Consider the following 19,578-nt stretch of genomic DNA (forward strand, 5'->3'; position numbering starts at 1 on the left):
TGAGCTAGGTAAAATTAAATGTTTTGTATGAACATTGATCATCATCAATGGAATCTGCCCGAGATATCATTCAGAGTCAGGAAAGCAGAAGTGGGCCAATCATGTGATTAGAAAAATAAAATTTATTCTTGTGAATATCCATTGAATTCAAACTATTCAGTAAAATGATTTCCCTTAGACTATCAGCTCTGTCAGAGCAGAGTTTTGCAGACATGTTGTGCTCCAGTGAAGCAGATCTTTAAGATTTTGAGTTTTTCCCTTTCTGATCCCTTTGTGGGCCAGCACCAGCAACTTAGCATCTATCTTTTCCTCCTTACTCTGTCTCTTCCTGGAATCTAGACTACAAAATAGAGAATTCAATTTATTCAACTCTTTACAAAACGTGTGTTTATTGAGATCCTGTTATATTCATGCAGAACATGAGATTTGTTTCTATATTTTCATATGATTATTTATCAGGTTTTATTAGGAACTTTGAGACTTTAGCATATAAACACAGTATGTAAGCAAATTTTGATATCATCTTTGCACTTTTGTTACCTATTTTCACCAGAGTAGTCTGGAAAAGCTGTTTGTGCCCTTGTGCATACAAATTCCTCAGCTAATGGCTTTGCTCTGTTTTCACATATGTCATACATATTGTGAATGAGTGAAAAGACTTTCACGTAGCCACATTTTTCTGTTTTTGTTTAAGTGTCCTTCTGCATTGTACCTCAATTAGCAAATAGTGCAGCCCTCTTTCCTGTTAGAGGAATATACAAACCACCTCCATTTTAGGCTGTTGGCTACAAAACAAATATCCTGAAATGTCCACTAGATGGTGCTATTAGAATGCAAACTATTTAATTTAGCTTCAGTCACAGTATTTTAAAATCCTCAGTTATCTCAGCATGTTATTTTGGTATGTCATGCAGGTCTGCTCCCCACTGCATTTATTTGGATTAGGGTGATTTAGTATTTAGGTAAGAGACCATATGCAGTGTTTTCCAGAAGTCCCAAGAGGACCGAGGCAAAACAATGAAGAGACTTTTTGGAACAGCTTTATTGAAATGCATTTCATATATAATTCATCCATTTAAAGTGTACAGTTTAGTATATGATATTATTAATTTTTAAAAATTTTGGGAAAACAGATTATATATCATAAACTTTTTCATTTTAACTATTTTTAAGTGTACTATCCAGATGTATTAAATACATCTACGAGATCGTACAACCGTCATTTTATCTATTTCCAAACTTTTTCATCACTTTAATCAGAAACTCTTTAATCATTAAGCAATAACTTCCCATTGCCCCTCCCCTACGCCCCTCCCTAGACTAGACCTCTAGTTTTCTTTTTGTTTCCAGGAGTCGTGAGAAGAAGCTTTTTTTTTGGTCCAATTCTCATCTAAAAATACTTCTTCGCTAACATTTTTGGTGCCTACTACTCCGCAGATCTGGGCACAACCCCGCACTGGCACCATCTTTTAACCCTGCTCACTACCTCAGCCTATGGCTTCTTCCCGCAATCTTGTCTCCTTAGCTGACTGAAGGGATTGATTCATTTATTAGATTACTAGCTGTTAACAATGAACGAATCTTTGATAATTTGTCTAATGGGTTTTCCAAGTGTGGTTCCCGGACCATTAGCATCACCTGGGAACTTGTTAGAATTACAAATTCTCAGGCTCCAAATGAATTGGAAATTCTGGAAGTGGGGCCCAGAAACCTGCCTTGTCACAAGCCTTTCAAGTGATTCTAATGTAGATGACGCTTGAGAACCTCTGTGTTAGATCCTTCCTAGTAAAAACTGCCTTTTCTCATTTGCACTAACCTCTCTCCTGAAAGCCCTCAAAGAGCAAACTCGAAAGGCAGACAGGTAGGTAAAGAGAGTTTTGAAGGCGGGCGAGTGTTGTGCTTGGCCTGCACAGTGGCTGGCTCTGCTCTCCCTCCATGTTCTGCTGTCACCACGGAGCCCTCACTGCAGGGGAATGGTTCAGGCTGTGTCCAGTGTGCAAATGAAGTGGGAGAGTATGATTAGGCATTCTTTTTTTTTTTTTGTAGAAAGAGTGGGAAGCCCAGAAAGGCCGCCAGGTGGCAGCCCCGGTCCTCAACCATGCCTGCGTTACTGAAAGGCAGTTTCTGTCCCTTCACTGTAGTCAAAGAAAGGCGATCTGCTAGCGGCGGATGGTTTACTGGAGAGGCTGTTTGTCTCTTGCTCTGCTGCAGCATGACTCAGAATCCAAAGACAGAAAGAAAGAAGAACCACCCATAGATTAATGGGTCAGAGAGCTACTGCGTAATACTGTGACCTACTATTGCCTCCATTTCACGGAATAAATACAGCGGATGCTACAAAGATTCAGCATTAGGTCTGACACCTAGTGAAGCCAGGGCTCAATCAGTCAGGTGTCTGCAATAGCTCGTCTTCTGTCTTTTGATTAACACTGAGAACCTGCAGGAAACCTAGGAGCCCTTGAACGCTTCATGCCCAGGCTGCACCCCAGGCCATGTTCTTCTCAATCTTGGGGCTAGTTCCAAGTACATCAGGATAGCTTAAAACCTGCCTGCCTAGGTGATTCTAATGAGCATCTAGGCCTGCGAATCACTATGTTAAAGATATTGAAATTCAATTTGTATTTTTATTAAGAAACCTTAGTCGTTGCTTCATACCTTAGTTTTCATTTCAGCGTTGGAGTTTGTTGTCTTTGCCAGTTTTGATATTCAAACTGGAGAGATTTTGTTGTATGACAGAAGGGAATCAAGCATCTCTTCTTTCTTTTTCCTTCTTAATTCTCACTCTTTTTTAATTCCAGTTCTTTTTTTGGGGGGGGGTGAAGACTGAAAATCCAAAATTGTGGCATTAAATTGAGCATATTACTGCTATTTAAAAGGAAATTCCTGACCAAAATTATATAGTTAGTATTCTGAATTTAAAACAGTCTAAACAACAACCCTCCCCCCTTTCCTTTTTGCTTTTAGCCACATCTTCTTAGGCACCCTCAGGGTATAGTCCCTATTTTAAAGGATAAGATAGTAGAAAAACAATTATAGCAGCCTTGACGAAAGACTGCTATTTTAATCTTATTAACTCATACTGATTAGACAGAATGAAAACATTTTATAATAATTGCTTGGAAAACTCTGTAGAACTATGTACTGGAGTTGAAAATGATTCTATAATACACAACTCCTTTTGTATGGAACAAAGTAAGTTTCATGAAACCCTATGTTGAATATTTTCTACTTATTCTGGAAAATCCTATATGTTTCCATGTAAAATTTTTAATAATAGATAGGATGAAAGCTGGAAGGAAGCTTATTTGAGATATATAAAATATGAAATATAGTTCAAGTTAGTATAAAAGTATATAACAGGGTAGGCTTAGTTCTTTGCAATGTGAAGCATCTAAAAACCATCTCCAGAAACTCAACTGTTAATGATACATTATTAATCCTTCTCTAGACATTACTGCTTGAAATGCAAATGGTTACTAGAAAAAAATAATTATTAGGTCCTTACCCTGTCCCTCCTTCCCTCCCCCCAAAATTTGTCAAGTCATTTTCTGTGAATGAAGATTGAGTGAGAACATTCATTCAGAGCCTTGGGAGAAGGAAGTGCAAAGAAAGACTGCAACTGGTTGGATTAAAAAGAAAGAAAATTCAAGAATAAGGACTCCATTTTGATTTAAGGAAAGGTCATGGCCAAAGCTATGGAAACTATGGAAAGGTTCATTTGTGGGGTTAAAGCTTTATTTCCAAGTGACTTTTTTCTAAGTGATGCCTCATTGACTTGTAGGGTCTTAGAGAATAAAAAAAGTATAGAATAGTAAAGCATCTTGCATTCCAGACACATTCAGACTTTTTCCTTTACTGTAGGTATTTCCAAGGCAGCATGACCTATTAATAATTTAGGCAATCTCCTGCATTTGGACCAACATTAAGGAATGAACTCTTGAAATTACAGTTTAGATTTAAAATAATGTGCACAGTCTCACCAACACATGTTAAGCACTTTTATTTGAGAAAGATTGGCCCAGGGTGCCATAATTCTTACGGCACTACAGGTTGATTATCCCTTATTTGAAATGCCTGGGACCCGAAGTACTTTGCATTTCAGATTTTGGAACACAGGCTTCCCTCAGAGATATTGTAGATTTGGTTCCGAATCACCACAATTAATCTAATTCTTCAATAAAAAGTCACACAATTTTTTTTGTTTCCCATTGCATATAAAAGTTATGTTTATACTGTGTGTAGCCTATTAAATGTGCAATCGTATTTTGTTTAAAAATTATAAACAGCTTAACTAAAAATACTCTATTGCTAAAAAAATGCTACTGATGATCTTGGGCCTTCAGCAAATGTTAACTTTTTGCTGGTAGAGGGTCCTGTCTTGGTATTGATAGCTGTTGACTGATCAGGGTGGTGATTGCCAAAGGTTGGGGTAGCTATGGTAATTAAAAAAAATAAGACAACAATGAAGGTTGTTGCATTAACTGACTCTTCCTTTCATGAAAAATTTCTGTGTAGCATGGGATGCTGTTAGACAGCATTTTATACACAGAACTTTAAAAATTGGATTCAGTCCTCTCAAACCCTGCTACTGCTTTATCAACTAAGTTGATGTAATACTCTACCTGTTATTTCAACAATGTTCACAATATCTTCATCAGAAGATTTTATCTTAAGAAAATACTTCCTTGCTTGTCCATAAAAGTATTATAACCTCTCATTTTTTCAAGTTTTGTCATGAAATTGCAGTAATTCCGTCACATTTCACGGTCCGCTTCTAGTTCTTTTGTTATTTTTATCCATGTGTGCTGATACTTCCTCCATTGAAATATGAACCCCTCAAAGTCATCCATGAGGGCTAGAGTCAACTTCTTTTAAACTCCTGTTAATTCTGGTATTTTGACCTCTTCTCATGGATCACTAATGTTCTTAATGGCATTGAGAATGATGTATCATTTCCAGAAGGTTTTCAATTTCTCTTGCCCAGAACCATCAGCATAATCACTATCTATGGCAGCCTTAGTCTTACAAAATGTATTTCTTAAATAATAATACTCGAAAGGTGAAATTACTTCTGGATCCATGTGGGCTGCAGATTGAAAAGAACAGGAATCTCCTTGTACATCTCCATCAAAGTTCTTGAGTGATCAGGTGAATTGTCAATGAGCAGTAATACTTTGAATCATTTTTTCTGACCTTAAAGTATTCAGTAAGCTATTCTGTAAACAGATGTGCTGACATCCAAGCTTTGTTGTTTCATTGATAGAATGCAGGCAGAGTGGATTGAGCATAATTCTTAAGGGTTCTAGGAGTTTTAGAATGGTCAATGTTGACATCAACTTAAAGTCACCAGCTGCATAAGCTCCTAACCAGAGAGTCAGTCCATCTTTTGTATCTTTGAAGTCAGGCCTTGATGTTTCTCTATCTATGAAAGTCTTACATTAATCTTCTTGCAATACAAGGCTGTTTTGTCTACATTCAAAATCCTTTGTGTATTATATCCATCTTCATCAATGATCTTAGCTAGATCTTCTTGGTAACTTGCTGCAGCTTCTACATCTGCTTACTGCTTCACCTTGACTCATGCTATAGAGATAGCTTCTTTCTTTAAATCTCATGAGGTAACCTCTGCCAGCTTCCAGCTTTTCTTCTACAGCTGCCTCACCTTACTCAGCTTTCATAGAATTGAAGAGAGTTATGGCCTTGCTGTGGATTAGGCGTTGGCTTGAGGGAATGTTGTGGCTGGTCTGATCTTCTGTCTAGACCGCTACTATTTCCTCGGTATTAACAATAAGGCATGTTTGCTTTCTTATTGTTTGTATGTTTACTAGAGTAGCATTTTTAATTTCCTTCAAGAACTTTTCCTTTACATCACAAATTGACAAGCTGTTTGGTACAAGATGCCTAGCTTTCAGCTTATTTCTCTTTCAATTGTGCATTCCTCATCAAGCTTAGTCATTTCTAGGTTTTTCTTTAATGTGACAGATGTGCACTGACAGTTGAACTGTAGGGTTATTGGTTGGCCTAATTTCAATATTTTTGTGTCTTAGGGAACAGGGAGGACCAAAGACACAGAAAGGTGAGGAATGGACCCTCAGCACAGCAGTCAGAACACATACAACATTGACTGATTAAATTCACTGTTGTATATGGGCAGAGTTGATGATACCCCAAGACAATCACAGTAGTAACATCAAAGATCACTGATCACAGATCACCATAGGCGATATAATGATAATGAAAATATTTTACACACTATGAGAATGACCAAAATGTGGTGTAGAGACATGAACTGAGCATGTATTGGTCAGTAGACTTGTTTAATGCAAATTTGCAACAAACCTCCAATTTGTTAAAAACATGGTATCTGCAAAGTGCCATAAAATAAGGTATGAAATATGCCTACCTGTTGATCATCCCTAATCCAAAAATCTGAAATCCAAAATGGTCCAATTAGCATTTTCTTTGAACATGTCCTTCGAACATCATGAAACACAGTGTTTCAGATTTTAAAGCAGTTTAGATTTTGGATTTTTAAATTAGTGATGCTCACCTGCATAAAAATTTTAGGAATCAGTACCTGTCTATCTAATGATATAAACATTTTCAATTAGTGAGAAACCAGAACATTTGTTTCAATAACTGTTCTTTATTTTCTCTTGTTGATCTGTTAAAATACTCAAACACTTGCATTCATCTCATCCTATTAAAGGAACTCCATCAGGGAACAGTGAGGTAACATGTTTGGTGACAGCAGGATTAGTCACCCTGCTGTGAGAAAGAGATGAATAATGTTTTTTAATCTTACATCTATTGACTCTCTCCTTTTAAAATGTACACACCATTTCTGAAAGAAGCCACTGCAGACTATATTTTGTTAACAGTTTATCTTTTTCATATCTTCATTATTAAATCAAATGGTACATTTACTTACACGGTTCTGCATAAAATAAAATTGCTGCATGACATTTCTTATTGTTTATAATTCCCATTTTGAATGATCTAGTCCTGCATTCTTAAAATTTTATAAGCACTTTCAGTTTTCATACTAGTAGTTTTCATTTTTTTCTTGGCTATTTGGCTGCCAAGTCCTCCCTCACTTTAAGCATTATCTTGCTTATGTTTTGTGATTTATCTGCTATTTGTCAAAACAATTTTTAGAATGACATTTCTTGCTTCCCATTAGAGCACAGCATGAAGAAGAATTGGATATAAAGCATCATATTGGTGAATATTTTCATCAGACAAAGTCATTTTGTGAAAATTCAGAATTCCAATAAAAACAATTTGAGAAAATCAATTACTTCATGAATTTAAGAGAGACTAATACTATCCTGAGATAATACTACTTTTTTTTTGAGCTTAGTATTTCTTTCAAATACTGCTATAGCTGAAATGCAACTTCTTTTAGATCAAGGCTAATTTCTTTTGGATCTTGAATTTGTGGATCATGATTAATATTACTCATGCTAGCCAGAGCTATTCCACTGACGGCTATACTGCAAGTTTTCTTGAATCTAGCATAGTGTTTGATAATCTGCAAAGTTACAAGAACATCCTTACCGAATCCTAGGTTATTCAAACAATTACTCATTGTTTCTTGGGTAGAAAACAGAGTATTTGGCTACTCTGGTTATACCTGCCCTAAATACAGAAAGTGACTTATTGATTTAGAGAGCTATTTCCCTCATTTAAAAATTTCTAAAATTGGAATGAGTATTAGAATCAAAGGTATCTTACTATTATAATTGACCATGTTTTATTGTTTCTTAGTGATACATGGAATAATGATACATTATGCAAACAATAGTATCTAGATTTCAATGATAAATTACTAAATTAAATTCAGATTTAATATTGATGAAACAGTTTTATGTTCCCAAGATGACTAGGAAACACTTTTTGCTTGTATGGCTAATTATGCAGTCAAGAGTCTAGAGCCGTTTTTCCACACCAAAATATCTTGAATATAATGAAATAGATATCAATATATAGTGGAAATTCAATATAGTTTAGAACCAATCTAGAAATATCACTGAGGATATTGTCCACTTCTGGCTCCCACTTAATTTATTTTGAGTAAGGTTTTTAAATTAGATGCCATTAGTTGAATCTTTATTTTATGTACATATAAGGTTATGATACGGTGTTCCATTCCTGGATGTCAATTCTTCCTTTAAATAAGAAAACATTAAGTCTAATTATGAAGATAAATAAATAAATAGCTATTTCACATGTAGGCTTTTACAGCTAGGTACAGGATATATAAAAGCCATTTTGTAGATGATGTTGGACTAATCACTTAATATTGGGGTTAGAATAGTTACTGAATAGCAATTTAAAATTGGACATCCTATAAATGTGTCATTTTTTTGTAAGGCTAGACTGCTTGATGATTTTAAAAATATATATGGCAAAGACTTGACTAAAGTTTTTTTTTGCTGATAAATTTCCTTATAGTATGTATAGGCATTCATCATTGTTCCAAAACCTTAAAATTGTTTTCAAAATAAGGATATTTTCTTCTCTTGATTTTTTTACTTGCCAATGCACTTTTTGGTGGGTGCGTATAAAAATCTTTTATAATAACTGTTGGGGAAGGTACATTTCTAGTGTGGCTTCTTCAGTAATTCCTTACTCTTCCATCTCAATAAGAAAGTAAGGTCTAATTTTTTTTTTTCATAATCTCAATTAGCTCCTAATGTGCAGCTCCTATGTGAAAAGGTCATGGTGGTTACAAGTGATTGATCCATTCATCCAACAATACTGAATGGACCCAATCTGTCTGGTACTGTCTGTCTGTCTCCTCAAGGCACTGAGGCTACATTTGAGAACACTAGAGGCAAAAGCCCCTGTCCTCATGGAACTTTCTAGGAGAGGGAAGTCAACCTTAAACATATTACATATATACAAAGTATATTAGAGCATTATAAATGCTGCACAGAAAAAACACTGTAAAGGGATATAACATGCTGTTGGGAAGGATAAAATCCTTTCTTCTACCATCTTAGGTTCATACCTGGGGCCTACAAATTAAACTGATAGAAGATAGGTTAGCACGGGAAAAACCCACAGTTTATTTAGGGATGTAATACACACACATGTGGGAGAAATCAGTGATGAGTGACTGAAAGGAGCATAAACTGTGGGAAAATGACAGGAAAAGGAAAGGGGAGTCTGGGGTTTCTAGGAGCAGTAAATAAAGGTTATTAAGTAAGATTTCTTATGCAGACTCCAGTTGGTGACAGTAAAAAGAGTCACCTCTTCTTCCTGATATAGGATAGGTGAGGGTGGACACTTATAACTAAGGAAAATTTATGCCCTGCTTTTAGGTAGACAATGGGAAGGGCAGAGAATCCCTGCTGTATCTGCTATTTCTCGATTGTCAAAGTGGCCTGTTTGGGGTTGGATATACTGATTCCCTTCAGTTCCAGTCATAGGGCAGGTAGGGTAGATCGCATTGAGAAAGTAACTTTTGGGCAGAGACTTGAGCAGAGGAAGGGAGTGAGAAGAAGGTTCCAGGATGAGGGAACAGTGAAGCAGCGCACGAGGGGGTCGGGACAGGGCTTCTCCTGCTCCAGGTGGGAGGAGGAGGGGCAGAGAAGGAAGGGAGGTCAGATTTTATGTGGACATTGCCTTTTTACCCTGGAAATGGAAGAGATAATTGTAGGGTTTGGCCAAGGAATGGTATAATTGACCTTTGAAAATCACGGGCTGATATATGAGATTTCATTGTTAATTTGTCAGTATTACATGACAAAAAGGCACATAAGTGGAGGGATCAGAAGTTAGACCAACATTTTAGAGTAAAACTTGTACATAAAGAATTTTGGGAGGAAATGTTCTAGTACCAGGGACACAAAATAGTTATATCCAGGGAGAGTCACCCTGCCTCAGTGGCTGTAATTTTTTTTTACTGCCTCCTGTGGTGGACCCTGTGATAGGTTCTGGAACTGCAAGATTAATAATTAATGAATGTCTTCTTCCTCAGTGAGCTCGTGACTTGGTGAAGATATAAGAGAGCCATGTGAGGATTTCTGCTGTTCTTAACAGATAGAAAACAGAAATATATCTCTGTTCTATTAAATTTTCTTTTGTCTTTTCTTTGCTTTGCTTTTAATATTTCATTTAAGATAATTACTAGTAGGATTTTCTTGAAGAAGCTCAGGAAGTATCTTCTGCTAAATGTCTTCACATAAATGTTCTTAGGCTTTTTAAACAGTTAAATATGTAAGTGGTAAAGTTAAATTAACTTAACTTAAATGCGGCCCCTTCCATTTATGTAGCATTCCAAAGACTGCTAGATATTTGCTGTGCAGCTAAAGCTGACATCCCTCGCCAGGCTTCAGTGATATCAAAACTGTACTTTATCTTCAAATAATGTCTTTGATTTTTGGTTGAGTCCACTGATGAGTCAGTTTTTTTTCTTGAAAATGTAAACAGAAAAAATTATAATTTCTGCTTTAAGATGATTTGGAAAAATATGAGAAAACTCTGTTTTTGAGTAATTAATCCTGCTGTGAGTTGATTTTGCAGCTATATTACTGCCTTCGATTCTACCTAGGGTAAAACAATATTTTTGCTACCTGGTAACCATTTAGTGGCTTGCTGTCTGTCAAATTGGAATCATTCATCTAAGATCCACAAAACACACTGACCTCCTCAAGAACTATCAGCCACATTAATCACATGGTGAGCAGTAATTAATACCCTCACTGCACTTCTCCACAGATGCCAAGTGGTAACTGTGCCCAGAGACAGAGCCATTTGGTGGGTGGTCTGAGAGGAGCATTTCTTTAAGATGAATTGAGATATATTGGTAGGAAACTCGCTGTCCAAATGAGTGAGAAAATCAAGGACTCTTTTCTATATCTGCCTAGCAGTATTGCTTTGAGCATGCTCAGTGATGGTGTGTGTGTTCTTGGTACCCCTGGGTAAAGTTTATGAACTATAGTATAGCACTAAATTTGATGTATTCTTTTTAACACACCTATTACAGAGATTTCCCATTAGGAACTTTCTTTCTCTTTCCCTATCTATTAGGGAAATTAGAAAAACCAAATATATGTTGTGTTTATATTTGTAACCCTGCTTTAGCACAGTTCCTGGCACCTATTACTATGTCATTAGGTATCTATTAAATGAAAGATTGTCTGTACATATGAATATGATAAAGGTGTGAGCTTCTCAGGTGCAGGCTGCTTGGTGTTGTATTCACATCCTTGTCACCTTGCATGTGTTCAGTACAGTGTTCTTAACAAATGCTAACCGACCATACTTCCTGGAAAGGTTTCAGGAGGGTGCCTTTCCCCAGGGAATGCTGTTGATAATGAATTGGTAAGTGAGGTCAGCTGCCAAATAGAGTTTTAAAGGGTACATTAATGTTAACGTAAAAGTAGAAGATTGAAAACTATTTAAAAAATCCAGTGAAAATCTCTATACAGTTTCCCCAAAGGAAAGAATCAGCAAAAGTCCCATATGTGTTTTCAGAGTTTCAGACTATGATTGACTCTAAGGACTTGTATCTAAAAGAAGTACAGAGGTTCTGAAATGTGGGTCCCTTCTCTGAAAAAGATTAAAGACATACACACAAAATTAAAATAACCTTACAAAGGTTATTAGATATTATGATCTTACTGTTAATGTAACTGATATTGACATCAAAACAAAAATAAAACATGCCCTCTTACTTTCAGCCAAAAGACAAGTAAATATAATCTTCCATTTTAAAGGACATATATGTCAGCCTATACAATAGACATTTTTTGCTAATGAAACTAAGATAGTAACTTGTTAATGAATAAATAAATATATTAAATAACCTAAGGGATTTTTTTTCCTTTCTGTTCTCAGAATTTGCCATATATAAGGAAACTTTGAAATTCCCTTGTAATTTTACTGAGCTTTATTTTTAACGGGAAAAGTGTTCAGTGTACATTAGCATATCCAGGGGAATGATGACTGATGAAGAAAATCCGCCAATTTAAAGCATTCTAAAAATTCTAAACAAAATTGACAACTAACCATGGTGAAAAGTAAATGGAGCAGATTTAGGCATTTGGGACCCGTCTCTCTAATTTGGTGGTTGTGCCTTTCTGACCTGCTGCTTTCCTCACTTGATGTATTGATCAATTATTCATTTGTTTGTTTTTTCAGCCAGCTGCTCAATCTGATCATCCCATTGTGTAGTCGGCCGGTTTGGTGTCTCTGTGGGGCTCAGGGTCCCCATTCCCCTGCATGTCTGTGAGGCCTGCTGCTTAAAAATATCCAATTTAGTAAGGCAGACAGCTCCCCTCTCTGTCCTTCCCACTTGGATTTGGTTTTAGTTTTAGAATAAAAATACAACTTAAAATACATGTGTTCAAAACATATTATTAGTTAAGGTGCACCATGTCATCAATATTAAGTTGTCTGTCACAGCTATCAACTTTACCACTTTTAACATTTCTAAGTATAGAATTCTGCTTCTCTAGAGTCAAGGTTACCTTCTCAGGCTTGTAACACAAAGCATCCATAATAAAAGCCTTTTGCATTTATTTACCAGCTGTAAAGAGCTTTTCTTTTAAAGGGTAACAACACTTTAACTTACATCAATCGAAAGTGGTTGTTTATTTCTGTAGCTTTGTTGTGTTCTTAAACATTTTTATGTCAAAAAGTATATCATCTATATTTGCCTAGAGAAACCATGATGGAGACACTTAGCATATCTTTTACTAAACAGAAGTAATCTTATGATTTCCTTTCTGACAAGGTGCTTCATCATAGAACGTGTGTCTAAGATATTTACTTTGGATTCATGATAAAGAAAATTAAGAATGATCAAACCCACAGTTTATTTTTCAAGTATTCTGATGAATGGTCTTGGCAAACACCACTTCTCAGGTCATGTTTCAAGCTCCTGCCTTTTATTTCATTGGATCAAAGCCTATCAATTTGAAATGTATTTGCACTATCTCATGAAATGAGGTTTGGAGGATATTTCAGGAATGAAAACAAAATTCGGTAGAGAAATTTGAGGGGAGTTTATTGAGTAAAGCCGAGTAAACAGTGGTATTTGACCTGAATGAATAGCCAGTAGGACAAAGGAGTTATATAAGTCTGACAAATTACTGTGTAAAAGGCAGTAAGAAATGCTGAGTTTCCAGAATTTGGCTCTGATAATAATGTGGTCAACTGAGGAAAAAAATGAGTATGTATGTGTATACCTATCCTGGAGTTTCTTTCTTTCTCTTTTATTTTTTAATTTATTTTGGATTGACATAAGGGTGTGTTTAATTAAGCTATGTTGTCTGTGTTTATGAGGTATAGTCCCAGGTGTGGTTGAGTCCTTCACCCAGAAGATGTGCCCTCCTAGCATTTCTATAGGAGGGGAGTATGATATTTTTATAGTTGATCTAATACAATGTAGGTACATGATTAAAGTAAACTCTGCTGGCATTATTCAAAAAAGGAAAATAATTCGCCAGAGAGAAAGATAAAGTCTACTGAGCTAAAATAGTTGTGAATTTGCATATAAAAGAAAGCCATACCGGAGATGAATTATCTGCTTAAAATAGAAAGTTTTAACTTGTTCAGATCTTGCTTTGAATCAATAATGCCATGGCTTTGGTTTTGAATGCCAAAACACAGATTAGTGACATAGGTCAAACTGCACAGCACAATGTCGTGGCATGCTGTACATATATAAACATAAACTCTGCCACCAGAATTAAAAAAAGCTACATGGATGCATACTTACACAGTAACATATTTTATGTAGTCTTATTTAATATTAAAGTAAACCACATAAAGCAGATTGTGAAAGAGTTAAAGAACAAATGCTGAAAATGACTTTTCTGCAGGTACAGCCGCAATTTGAATGCCAGCTGCAGCTTTTGCAAAGTAAGCATGACCATTGGCCCCTTGTCCCATAATAGTTGTCTAAGAAAGAAATTTTGAAAGGTGGATAGAAAGGTCATGGAGAGAGGGTTTGTATGTGTGTGTGCATGTGTTCACACGCACGTGTGTGTGTGTGTGTATCTTGCAGGAGGGACAGAGACTGGGAAGGGACATAGAGTAGAAGAAATATTCCCAGAGGTGCTTCCTCTGGCTGCTGTTCTTTATGTCTGAATTCTAAAGGTAGGCTAAATAATATCTAACTTGCTGAAAAGTGCAAGAGCAGAGAGATCAGTGGAAACTGAAGGTCAAGTGCAACCCCAAAGGGAAAGGCAGATTCAAAAGCGTGAGAAAACAGCAGTGTAGCCACTGGTGCTCAGAAACATCACAAAAATGGAGCCGGTTGTGCTACAGAGGCACTAGCCACCATAACACTAAAAAGCCGTTTCCTGGAGTGTTTATACTGCACCCTCGAGAATTATTTGCAAACAAAGACAGAAGAAGGATCCAAGTGACATTGTCCTAGGGTGAGTAAAGAATGGATCAAATAGCCCTCTCGGCCCAGGGGAATGCTCTGGACCAAATGCAAAACGTCATGTATGAATCAACAGTTTGGTTTTCCTGACTGGTCACAGAGTTTCTCCCACACAGCAGTGCAGAACTATCATGGATGTGGCAATGCCCAGAGACAGGAAAGAAGAAAGATCAGAGAAAACAGTAACAGCAACAGTTGAGTCAGGAGGTCTTGTACATTAGAAGCTGAATTTATGTGAGTACAGATAGAGTCTGAGAAATTTTACAGTGTATTCTATTTCGAGCTTCTACCTCTATCAGTACATGTAGAAGACCACCTAGGTAAAAGTAGAAAAAATAAAAACAGAATCAGCACCGGCCTTAGAACTTTGTGTGAAGGGAGGTTGTTGATTAGAAAAGAATCTCACATGGAAAGTATTGTCATTAATTATGTATGTGTTTGCATCAGTCATTTTAAAACATTAGTACATATAACTACCTTTTGTAGACTTTTCCCTCAATTTTTGTTTTTTTCTTTTCTATTATAATTTAAACCCCAAGTTAGAAATCTCCTTTAAGTTATAAGGTAAATATATCTGATTTTTTGTTTGCTTGTTTTTAGGTAAATGTATCTGAATTTGAGTGAATATAAAGTGATCACACAATCATTTATTCATTAATTTATACATCTAACCATCCAACAATCCATCCATTTATTTACTAAACACATTTTTGTTTCAAATATACAATGTACTTGTCATTGAATTCTTGCTTTAAAAGTAAACTGGAATACAGGTAATTAACAAGATTTCCTCCCTTACCTGAGTTTATAGTCAATAGATAAGCAATTCAACATTTGCTGCATACAGAGAGAGCAGCGTCTCAAGGGAAGCCTGTGCAGAGTTCTGGAGACCACATGGGAGAGTTCTTGAGTTTGAATTTTTAATGTCTACCATTCTGAGCACAAAATTGCAAGGCTGGTATTGTGGTTTGGCAATGTCAAAGCTCTAGGCTTCTTCTCTGCTCTGCCATCATCAGCATGTTGGTTAACTCCAGGGGTCCACAATGGCTCCCACCCTCATCCTCTCTCCAACTAGCAGGAAGGGCCAATTGGGAAAGTTTAAAGGTACTGAGAATTCTTTTAACAGTAGAGCTGGGAAGATGAACACATCCTTTAAGCCTATGTACCCTTAGCCAGGAATTAGTTTTATTGGCCATACCTAAGTAAAAGCTAAGTGAGAAACGAAAATAAATTCTTTCTTATGGGAGGCCATAGCTTTAGGTAAAAATGGAGAGTTTTTACGGCTACAAGAGACAAGAAAATAATGGACAGGGGAGAAGATAACTAACCCTCTGTGCCAGAGAATTTATGTCAGCGTGTGAGTTAATGAATGATTCTTCAAGCATGAATTTAAATTTGCTAGGCCAACAGTTTGAGAAATGGTATTCCAGGAAGAAGGACAAGCATCTTCATTGTCACCGTGAGCCTACACCTGAAAGTGTTTTCCAGTGCACCAGTTATTTTTATATTTGTTACCCTTCAGAGGGCTGAATGCAGGGCAACCCTGGTTTTGGATAAAATGGTGCTTGAAAGGAACTCTCCCTCTTTAGTAATGTGATACTACTCTTATGCTATAGGAGCAAAATTATTGAAGATAACTTATTTGTGGTCTTTGGCCATCTCTCCAACCTCTAAGGGGAATTCTTTGCTACCATTGCCAAGTTTGTGGGTTTCTGATATACTGACCAGGACACTGGGTAGAATTGTAGTATAAAGCATTCTGCTAACCTAAGAAAATGGAAGTAATTATGGAACAGAAAGCTGGGTGTGATTCTGAAAATACAGAGATGGAAAATATAGGGAATTAATTGCATTGATTCATGGGAATTAAAAGAAAAATCTATTCAAAATAGTTTATAGAAAAATTTCTCTGCATAATGTGTTACATTTCTGGCTCTTCTTTTTGTGCTCCTTTAAGACATTTAGGTAAACTCATGTATTTTTCTTAGATGGCTACCCATATAATGAAATCTTGAGTTCTAAGAGAAAGAAAATCATACACTAAACTCCCCTGCCTACTTTCCTAGAATCTATCTTTTGGTCTTCTACTTTTTGGATTAAGCAGTGACTGACTTAACAATTCTTCAAAAATGTGCCTATTTCTCAGTGGAGTGACTTACTCAGCCTCTCTTAACTTGTTAGTGTAAACTAATATAAACCCTAGTTATCTGATGCTTGAAGAAGCTAAGCCCAGCACAGAGGTGAAACAATTCCTACCTGAGGGAAGATAGTTAAAGTGGAGGTATAGTAAAAGTGTTGCAGTGGTGAAATGAGGATATCAAAGACAAGCATCATCTGTTGACTTTTGTTGCCTAAGGCTGACTCACTCACAAAAATTTAAAAATGCAAATAAAAAACTTATATGGTTCTTGAGGAATGCTTGCTTTAAAAGTAAACGGCAGTATTTCTGACAAGAAGGACTATGTTTTTTTCCCACTTAATATTATTTCTTAAGGCCAAGTTTTCTTCTGGAATAAATGAAAGGATATTTGCTATGTTTTCTAGGTATAGTTCGTTAGTAATTTAAGCCTTTCAACAATATAAGAAGGCTAGGAAAGAGTCATCCTTCTATGAAAACCTATTTTTATAAAATATATTTAAAAATTCATCATGTTTGTCAAAACATGACAGTTATTTATCAAACTCAATAGACTTCAGGACTGTTTGGTGGTCTTGTTTTATTTATTTTCTGTAAGCAATCCCTCTTCTTCTTTTGACAAATGAATACAAACAACATTTTCAGACTGACATTTTTTTCCCAGAGCAAATCAACATTGGATTTAATGATCTCTAGTGACGATTTCTCCCCTCTCCCCTCCTTTTTTGGGCCCTCATTCTAGAATATAATGGAACACAAAGCAGGTTTTCATGGCAAGCTCTATCGGAGGGATATATATAGTTGTCTTGTTTATAGAGCTCTTCCTTCCATTAGCACTACCTGACCTTCTGTGTGGCCTTACCGAGCCCTCATGTGCCACAGATAACATGCCCCAGGATGACTTAAGACTATATAAGCCACAAATCTTTGATAGCACAAAACCCAAATTATCTTGTCACCATTTCACACAAATAAAATAGAAGCCCAAGATAAGGACAAGAGCTGTTTTCCACAAGATGGCACTGGTCTTTGTGCAAAGAATAGATGAATTGCATTCTCTGAGTCTGATACCAACTGTGACAAAATTTGGCCTCGTGAATGAAATGCTTGTGAAAGCTGGTGCATGGAGGTTTTCTCCGCCATGGGCTGAGAACAATTAGCCCTGTTTTCATAGGAGAGAAAAAATGCTGCATATAAAATATAATGTCTTATATAATGTCTTTCTCTAAGGAGACACAAGTATTTTGCAGCTGTGATTTAATTAACCTCATACTATGCCTCTGAGGCAGGAAAAAAGAATTACCATATATCCTATTTATCACAGTGAATTTAAATAATTTACTGATATCATTCATAAGGGGAAATGGTGAAACTGGGAATAAAACATTTGTTGAGTTCGTCTATGCTCCTAATCATTAAGCCAGACAAATTTTCTATAGAGAAATTCAGAGAAGAGACTCTGTTCTGTTTATAATTTTTAAAAATGAATTTTGCACAAGTTCAGCTTCAAAAACAGTAGTTTTCACATTTTAATTTGAGTACTTAACTACTTTCGCTTCTACATTTATTGCCTAAGAATACTGAGAAGTTTTTAAAATGCAAAACCCCAGGGCCCCATCCCCAGAGATTCTGCTTTTATAGGTTAGGGATGGGGCTTAGGAATTTGCATATTTTAAATATAACTGAGGTGATTCTGAGACACGTGGTTTTGCCCACACTTTGAAACACTGCTCTACAAGCTTTGAGTAATATACTGGTAGGATAGAAAAACTGACCCAATTTTCAGTAATTAAAAGAATCTCATTTCTTTGGAGAAAGATACTCTATATTATATGAAAGCTTGAAATATAACACTTTTCTTCAATTTATAAAGGGTAAATCTGTAAGTGTAAATTATTATGCTTTATTCATAAGTTTTATTTAAAAATCAGTTAGCAAAATTTTAGATATAATTATTTGAAAGGCATACTTTCAGAAGCTTAACTTTAGTGATATTAAAAAAAATCATCACATGCTTTATCTTTCTCTTGAAGTTCTGTGGGTTTTTTGCATAGGCTTAGGTACCTGGATATTAAAACACCCAGCATTGTTTACTTTTAGTAATAGAAGAGACCCTAAAGATATCCAGGTACCAAGTATGGTATATAAGTTAACCCACTTCTTGTAGCATGAATCTAGTTTCCTTTTTCTGAGATAGAAATCCACACAAATCTTTTTACATTGTTTTTCTCTTTTTGTTTAAATGGACTTATATGAACACTTGCAGTAATTCAATTAAATGGAAAATTTGGCCGAACTATCAAGTCAACAGATGTCATATTTCAAAGAGGGATGAGACCACAGTTTAGGATTTTCAAGGAAGTCTGGAGGAGACTGTGGGGAGGTGGTTCCATGATTTATAACCCTTGACTGGTGTGGAAGGCACAAAGGGTCACAGCCTGACTTTTGAAGGGTGATTTTCAGAGAGTATTATTGCTGTGCCGATTCTCACACTCTCCCACAACAGAAAGTGAAGAGAGAAGTGATTTAAGGAGAGAGCAACAACTTCATATAGACTTCTGGTGGTTTGGTGAACATGATGGTTAGGTGTATAATTCCTGCATGGAAAATAATATAGGGAAGAGAAAGGCTGGCAGGCTTGTTTGACAGCCAGATTGCTCTCAGAGTAGTTGCATTCTTTTGTCACCCCATCCCTGCCAGTCGTGGAGAGCTTACTAGTATTTACCAGTTTATTAAACATAAAGCAGTGCTTTATGTTTGTTTTCATTTGCATTTCTTTGATGATTAATGAATGCAAGCAATAAATGCTTGCTAATATTTTGATATTCTTTCTTTGAATTGCTTATTCAAATTCGTTGCCCATTTTTTCACTGAGGTCACTGTTTTCTTATTGATTTGCCTAAGTTCTGAATAAGTTTTAGAGTATTATGTGTGTGCATAGTGCATCCTTGTGTAATTCTTTGATGCTTTCAGAAATTGCAAATATATTCTCCAATTCTGCTGTCTACTAACTTTGGTATCTCCTCTGAGTAGA

This window comes from Nycticebus coucang, chromosome 7, assembly GCF_027406575.1.
Source record: "Nycticebus coucang isolate mNycCou1 chromosome 7, mNycCou1.pri, whole genome shotgun sequence".
Classification (NCBI taxonomy): domain Eukaryota; kingdom Metazoa; phylum Chordata; class Mammalia; order Primates; family Lorisidae; genus Nycticebus; species Nycticebus coucang.